The 9181-nt window shown below is 31.1% G+C and overlaps 1 pseudogene; it reads right to left on the reverse strand.

The window, feature by feature from the left end:
- Positions 1 to 660: 660 nt before the first annotated feature.
- Positions 661 to 3101, reverse strand: LOC123229708 (annotated as a pseudogene).
- Positions 3102 to 9181: the final 6080 nt, after the last annotated feature.

A 9181-nucleotide genomic window follows, 5' to 3' on the forward strand; every position in this document is an offset into this window, starting at 1 on the left:
TAAACAAAATGTGATTTAGAGGATCAATATACAATTTATGATTCTAAGTTGTATTAATTTGGTAAGAAATTTGTATTAGTAAATTTAAACAATTATTTTAAAATTATTTTTTATTAAAAACCAAACACAAAAAAATTAAAATAAAAATTGAATGAATAAAATGTAGAGAGAAATTGAAATAATATTAAAATTGAATAAAGAAAATATTGAATGTGAATAAGATTGAAAGAAGAGAATGTAGAGAGAGAATGAGAGATTAAAAAATTATGTTGGATGTGTGTGGTTTAGCGAGTGGGAGAGGGTAGGTTTATATTAAAAAAATTAAAAATTTTAAACTCCAACGGAAAAAAAACAAGTCGTTTTATTTTTTTAAAAAGTAGATGAACAGTAACAAGCCTAGCCGGAGCATGCCCACTACAATAACTAGCTGTGCCCTTTCTGAGTTGTGCTTTTTCAACATGCTCCTGCAACCCAGCCTATTTGACATCTCAACTTGTGTGATTAGTATGGTTTTTTTAATGCTTTTCATTCAAATCTTCATTAAAATTAAAAGATTAATAAAAGTACTAATTTATTCATAATAGGATTGATTAAGTAGTTGTTGATCATTTGCTTATACAAAACCCATACTTAATATTCTACGCCACTAAACGAAGGCATTTAGATAGTTGTTTGTTTAGTTGAAAATTGGAATCTCTTCTTCTGAATAGTCGAAGGAACATCACAAGGAGGCACAGAAGCAGGTGGCGGAAGAATATATGTCTCAGGAGTTGGCCCATTCTTCACTATAATAACAGTGTTCATTCCCCATCTTAAATGTCTTTCCAAATGACAATGCCACAGCCACACCCCTGCAAAAATTCATCATTCATTGTTCAAATCTATTTGTATATGAGCACTGTACACAAATGGGTACATAAATGATAGATCATCTATATATCCATTTATGTAATCAGAAGTGTTTATGTATAGTTTCTTCTTAAACCAATATTTAAGTAAAGAGCAAACATACCAGAAGTAAGTGCTTTGAATCTAACAGCAACCCATCCATCTTTGGGAAGTATAGCAGTATTGACAAGGGGTGGATCAACCAGATTGTAAGATTTAGGGTCCTTATCAAAATCAAAATTACCTCCACCAGCTCCAACCTTGTAAAAGCTATGTCCATGGAGATGCATGGGATGATCCTTTGATGCATTCAATACATTGGCTGCCTGAAATACCATCTCCACTTCTTCGCCGTATTCAAGCACCTTCACCTTCGTCGCCAGCAGCGATTCCATCATGTTAACCGGCAATGTATCTGACATGAAATCGTACAACTCCGGAGGATCGTCTAGGAAATCCTAAGTATAAACTTCTGTCATGTTCCTGCACCAATTGAAAGGTTAATCATTTTTGTTACTTTCGTGATATTCTGAGAGTTTTAGTAAAGAGCCAGTATCCAACTTTGAGCACAATTGAATACACATATAATATGTTATTATGTGATTGAGTGTAATGATACCCTTGATTCAAAATTATTCGATCACTTGATGACACACATCAAGTGTGTACCTATTTGTGCACTTAAAGTACATTAAGGGTTGGATTCGAACCGAATTTGATCAAGCTCGAGCTTAACTTGAATGAGCTTGGCTTAAGTGAGCTTAAGCCTAAGAGTTCAATATTTTTAAACTTGAGCTGAAGCTCTAGTTTTGTAGGTATTTGGTTCGTAAAACTCGCTAGTCTAAAAAATTTGATACGAATTAACTAAAATGATGTCATTTTAATCAATATACATAAAAATAACAATGTTTTAGTATCAAACCAAGTTCAAAACTTGATTTGAACCCTAACTCAAGCTCAATTTCTCTAAAATGAATTGAGCTCCAATACCTTTGAAACGAGCTCAGCAAGCTTGAGCTTGAGCTTGAGATTGGGTCCATTGGAGTTCAGTTTGACTCGAATTCAATCCTAAGTTAGAAAATTTTATTGTTTAGTGGAACTATCTTACTTGTAATATGCTTCAAGGACATTCATCCAAGGGTTCACCTAGGCGACATTATTCAAGCTTGCAGCTAAAGCGAGAGTGACATTTCCTGAATTATTGAACATAAGCTGGTTTTGAGCGGCCACAATGTATATTCTAGTAGTAATATTTTTGGGCACATCCTGAACCGTTAAGCTTCTTTTTCTGTTCCTGAAGCTGATTCCGGCGTCATAATCTGAATAAGCAGCAAGAGAAGTGGGAAATTCTATGGTTTCAGGATCCTGTGTGTAGTTTCCATTGCTGTATTGGAGAATAGCTGGGACATTAAATTTGTTATATTCAGTGAAAATGGCTTTGTCAGCGTAGAATTGTCTGGCGGCAATATAATATTGGCCACCGAGAGATTTTTGGTTTGCTGTGACAAGTACGTCCAAGGTTTGTCCAGGGCCAATGACGATGTAAGTTGTGGGAAATGGTTTGAGATATGCGGCATCTTGTGCAACAACTGTGAGATTGTGCCCAGCAATGGCCAAAAACATTTCTGCTTTCATCACTGCGTTCACTATGCGGAGAAGAAACCTCTTGCCATGATCAACTTTCCAACGATATGTGTGCTCTGTTAATAATTCATCAAAGAAACATTTGTAAAGGCTCCATAATTATTTCTTCCTTGTGTATACCTTCAGAGCATTGGGCGAAATCTCCAGGTTGGCCATTGATTTTGTAAGCATCCGATCCTGTTTGTAGGTCATATTCGACCAAGTGATTGACATCGTAGGTGTACCAAGATCCTGAAACAACATGATGGCACCTTGAGAAGAAAATACAAGTTTAACATAATATATATGAGAAAAAAATATATATATATAAAAATGAAATGCTCAATACCAACTATGAGAATTTGTTGAGCATGAGGGTGAGGAAATGGATAGGTGGATTCTTGTTGAGGTTAAATGACAATGGCGCTATGAACTGTGTTTCTTGTCCAATCACTGTGAGCATGCCACCAAAGGGTGCCTTCTTCTTCAGAAAATATAACTTGATAGGTGAAATTTGTCCCTGGTTTTATTCCACATTTTGTAATGTATTCTGGACCATCTGACCATGGATTTCTTGGTTGCCTCAGCATGCCTGTTAATTAATTGACCACAACTATTATTGATTTTTTAAGAGAATTAAAAAATGAAGATATATACTTTGATGTTTTATTTTAGAAACCGAAATGAAAATAATGACACTAGAAGACTTATTCCCACCCAAGGTTTAATGCTTTTCCAAACTCTCATATATTAAATTTCAAAAATCTAAATATTTATCAATCTATTAGATTGTATTGTTTCTGTTAAAGACAAAAAAATCATTCATATATATTTTTCAATTAAAATCTATAAATAACGTTTTTATTTTTGACAGTAATAATAAAATATAACAAATAGATTGATATTTAAATTTTCAAAATTTAATAAGTCGGAGTGTGAAGAAGATATACTAAACCTTGGGTTAGAATAAGTCTTTTGGCTAGATAATAAATATATTGTTAATATTTGATCGTTAAAATTACTTATAAAGTAACTACTAAGTAAAAGGGCTTTTTGTTCTCTTTTGGGGTGTGTGTTTCATTTATAAAGATTAATACGAAAATGAAAATAAAAAATATTTTTTATTTCATGATTTTAAATTTTGCGGATCAGTTTTGTATTATATTATGAAATTAAAAATTTGAAAATAAAAGTAAAAAGAAATTTTTGGTAGATTATTTTATAAATTTTTGAAAGTCAAAATCAGAGTTTTTTTAGGTTGATTTAGAATCGAATTTATATTTGGGTCTGTCAGTCCAAAACAAAATCCGACTGGAGGGTACGGATGACTATTCAGTTGACATCAAGGGCAAGTTTTTCACTCAAAGCCGTGCCTTTGCAAGCCTTCTGGCCATGTGAAACTTCCAGGCCGATTTACTTTTTTGGTTAATACTGTCCAATATTTTATTAGACCCTTTTGTATTTTGCCAAGAATTTGCATTCAGAAGCCATAATACATCTCAAACCTGCAATTTCTTATTGGTAAATGCTCTAACTTCGTACCGAGCCAATTTGGCTGCCATGTGAACGTTTCAGGCCGATTTACTTTTTGGTTAAGTACCAAATATTTTACTAGAGCATTTTGTATTGGGAAAAGGACAATTTTTCATTCAAGTTTTTGGTGAAATAACAAATATATACTTATGGTAGATAAAAAACATAAATACCTACCAAAGTTTTAATCTGTTAGAATACATCTACAAATTTTTTATTAAGATTAGGGGGTAAAATCGTTATTTTATTAGTAATATTAAAATAATTAAAATTATATCTCATTTTGCCCTTTTGATTGGGAAAATTAACATTTCTCTCGTTGATTAAGTTTTGAAAAGTTCATTTTCCCCCCTAGGATACCAAACTTGAAATTTGACCACTTTCTCTGATGAACAATAGACCAACAGTGGAAGAACGAGATGGAGTCATCCAAATGATGACCTTTGGATGATGAAAATAGTCATCCAGATTTGGATGAAAAGCATTGTCCTCACTAGCCGACAGGTGTCGTCCATTCCAGATCTAGATGATGTTCGTTGTTTAGCAATGTGCCATGTCGATCGTCAGTGGGCGGAGGGAGCGGTGAAGAAAAAACTTAGGGATTTTTCTTTGGGGGGGGGGGGGGGGGGGGGAGGGGAGTCACACTTCAAAGTTTAAGTATAAGGGTTAAATATTAATTTTTAAAACCTAAAGAGAAAAATATAATAAAATTATATATATTTTAATATTATTATTAAATGATGGTTTTATCGTTATATTTAATAAAAAATTTAACGACAGTTTAAGGATGAGTGGTTGTTTGGGGTTTTTCATTTGCTTTGAGTGTACTATTAAGATTGAGCTAAAACATTGGCAATGTTCCTTAAAGCATTTGCAATGTTCCAGTCATACTTAGTCAAAAAAATATGTTCTTAAGTTCTTTTGGTTGTATATTGAAAAATTATGTTATAACTACTTCATACTCTTCACATGCTTTCAACATGAGATATGTTAAATTCCACCTAATTCTAACATCAATTTTTAATTTTTTTTGTTTTAACCTCATTTGTTTACAATTTGATGATATGTTTATATGTGCAATGGAGATGACAAAATGTAAGCGATGACATGTCTAATTCTTTCTATTTGGTCTTTTGCTAAACTCAAACTATCTTGAGCTATTAAATTTATGCTATGACATACACACTTAATATAAAATAATCTTCCAACAAATGGTTACTTAAATGATTCATCATTAATTCAACTATTTTATTATTATTATTTTAGGCATTATCAAATGTATTGCACCCTACACCTAGCTGGATGACCAATTACTCCAATGCCATCTTGAACGACCTTGAAATCTTCAAAGTCAACAAATACAAATATCTCATCAAGCCTATTCCTAATTGGATCCCTCTACCATCGGCTTCAATGACAAACCCGCAATCGATAAAGCAAAAGAATAAAAGTACAATGATAATAGTCACCATTGCTAGTGTAGGATTTGACTTTGTTGTACTTTCTCTTTTACTTCTGTTAAAATTTCGACGATCAAGGCATGTCGAGGGCTAGGGCTCTAGCATTGCCAGGATTTCATTTTGCGTCCTATTTTCTACTTCAACGACCAAGTCAACCAAGTCCCATGGCTTATCTCTACCATTTGATCTTTGCACCCCCTTTTCACTTGTTGAAATCAAAGCCGCCACAAACAATTTTGATGAGGCATTCATTATTAGCGTCGAAAGGTTTGGTTATGTGTACAAGGGCTACATCAATGACGGGTCCATTCTGGGTGTAGACATGACACACATTATTGATTCTGGTGGGCTTTTGGGTGAAAATTATTATTTTGCCCTGTCAAAGTTATTTTTTTAATAAACAAAGTTTAATTTTAAGTGAAAAATATGATTTATGAAATTAAAGAGGAGTAAAAGTATTTTTGCAAACCTTGGTGGGAAAATTGTAATTTACTCTTTTTTTTGGGGTCAGTTTTTGCTATGCAATTCATGCAGTTTTTGGACATCCCACCAAATCTTCTCGAGAATAGCTTATTCAACAAATTGCTTAACACCCAAAAATGGATAAAACAACTCTTTATTGTTTTCACCATTTTGAACATCAAACGTGGCACTGAGAAATTAATGAAAAGTGAAAAAAAAAAATTATAGGAGGATTTGTATAAAATAAGGAGTATTCAAGAGTTATGAGGTTTGCATTAAAAAAATTAGGAATGCTAGTTGGGTCAAACAAGTTTGAGCCTAATTGTTTGGCTAAAAAATCAATTTTGGACAGAATAAAATTCGGGTTTTGGGTCAAACTGGAAATTATTTGAGCCGGGTTGTTTAAATCTGAGATCAGATAGAGTTCAAAAAGTAATAATAAGCAGAGGTGTATTTATCATGTATTTAAACTTACGGGAATCATGGGGACATTTTTTTAGGCTTTAAAGTTACATGGATATGCTGAAAACCAATCCAAAGCCCAAAATATTTTAATAAATTAGGCTGAAAAAAAATTGAGGCCTGAGTTTAAAATATTTTATGGGTTCGGACTTGAATCAGGTTCTCTCACTAAACTCTTTAGCGACACTAATAATATGTGTTATACAAATTGATAAGTAAAGTTTATATATGTATTTTAAAAAGCAAATAAAACTACTAATTAGATGTCTAAATTTGCTTTAAATTTGTTTAATAAATTGATATTTTATCGGGATTCATTAATAAAGTTATAAAAGATCTTTTTGGTAAAAAATATCGAAACTTGACGCTTAGATTAATATCTTCATTTTTGTGTTAATTTTTTAGGTCTTTGCCCCAATTTTATATAAAGCCAGAATAATTTTAGCTTTTATTTAATGTTTTAAATTATCTTTATAAATAAAATTTGCGTTGATTTAAAAAACTATTCAAGACATTGATAGATTAATTTAATTAAACTTTTTAATATTTTTGTTCTTTTTATTGCATATTTATAGATGAAAATCATTTCATACAATTTACTATTTTGTTTTTATTACAAAATTAACCAACGATTTATTTATTTTTAACACTATAAATTATTGTGTCAACAAGAAAATTGTATAAAGTTTTTTTTTTTTTTTGAATCTTGAAATATATCAGCTGTGGTTGGTGAGATTGATGCACATGTCACCTCTAACAAACATTAATATAATTTATTTTCATAAAAAGAAAAAAATTGTTAATACAATTAAACAATTAAATTTGAAATATACTAAACTAACAAAACAACACTTTTCCTAAGATTTTGTAAATAATTAAATTTGAAAATAGACTATAAAAAATAATTTAAAAAAATAATTGAAGAGATAGATATTTTTATCATTATATGATCATATCTTAATCTCATCAACCAAAAGGAAAATTGCACGCCCAAAATCATAACCTACCAAACGACCACACGCAACTTAGCAATTGGCACCTAACACCCACGTGCCATGCGGTTTGTTTTATATATGAGTAAAATTTTATTAAAAAATTTAATTAATATTAAAGATAAAATTATCACTTAATAAAAAATTAAAAAAACTAAGCTCTTATTACATTTCCCTTTTTAGTTTGAAAATCTAATAATTTTTTTTATCTAATATTTGAAAAGTAGCAATTTCACCCTTAGGATTTTGAAACCATCCATGTTAACTCTTCCTCCCAAGTTATCTCTTCCTATAGATTTGTTTGCACCCACCAACGACAGTGATTTTGTTTTCATCAAAGTTAATCGTTTTAATCGATAGGTGAGAACAAGTCGACAGAGAGAGATAACTATGGTGAGAGGACAAACACGATTGGAGATGACTAGGAGTGAAATTGCTACTTTTCAAACTTTGGATGGGAGAAATGTTAGATTTCTGAAATGAGGGGAAAAAATATGATGAAACTTTAATTTTTAAAATTATTTTCTTAAATGATTATTTTGCTCTTAACTTTAAGTGAGAATTTTAACAAAATTTTACTTATGAGTGAGATTTTGGATTTTGGAATGCTAGAGAGTAGGAGTTTAAAATTATACCTAACCTTGGATGGGAACAAGTCTTTTGGTCTAAATCAAATAATTACTTTTAAGAGATTATAAAATAAAAAACGATTCAAATATTAAATAATTATTAACTAAACTATCCCACTTTCACATTTTTTTTTAATCACAATTGAACTTTATATATTTAGATTCCAATTTCAATTCCGATTCCGATTCCGATTGTTTACAGGATGAAATTAAAACTGGCATTAAAAACAAATGGTTCCATAAATTTGGATTTGAAACCTATTCGTAATTGATTGATTTTGGATAGGAACTAGAACCGAAAGTTAGATATCTGTGGTTCTGGTTCTAGTTTTGGTTTTTTGCTCACCCTTAGTATCCACCATTAAAACTCTAAGAATTTGGATTGTACTTTATAATGCTCTTATACTTATTCTAAAAGTTCTTACAAAGTTGACGATGAAAATTGCAAACTTTGGTTTTTTAAAGCCAACGACCTATCATTAACCTTTTAACTTACACATTAATAATCTTCTAAAACACATTAACCTAATATGAAAAATACACCTATGATAGATGAAAAATCTAAATACTCACTCATAGGTTAATTGTTGTTAAAATTTTCAGTTAGAGGTAGCAGTAAAATCATCATTTTATCCCTAAACCATAAAACCTTAAAAAATTATATTATTCCCCCCTTACTTTAGAAAACCAACCATTCCCCCTCATGATTAAACTTAAAAAAAATCCACTTTCCCCCCTTTTTAGGTTTCATTTTAGTGGCTTAGGGAATCCAGCTGTCAATTGAGAAGAAGCGACAATGTCCATATGTGTACGAAAAATATTGTTTAAATTGGAAAGAAGCAATGAAGGACAACACTTTGTCATGTCTCTATTTGAAAATTTTGATGATAATTAACCTATAAATAAATGTTTGAATTTTTTTTATCTATAATGATATATTTTTAAGGGTATACTAAAACTTGGATAAAAAATAATGCTTTTGGGCATAAAAATTCATGTGAGGTGGAGAAGAAACCGTACCACATCAATTTGTACACATTAAAGTTTGTGGTAGAAAATTTTATTTTTTGTGATTCCGGAAACATCACTTTCTTCTTAAATGAGCCTCTAGCGTCTAGCCCTCTGACCGACT

The sequence above is a fragment of the Mangifera indica genome, chromosome 11 (assembly GCF_011075055.1).
Source record: "Mangifera indica cultivar Alphonso chromosome 11, CATAS_Mindica_2.1, whole genome shotgun sequence".
In the NCBI taxonomy this organism is placed as follows: Eukaryota; Viridiplantae; Streptophyta; class Magnoliopsida; order Sapindales; family Anacardiaceae; genus Mangifera; species Mangifera indica.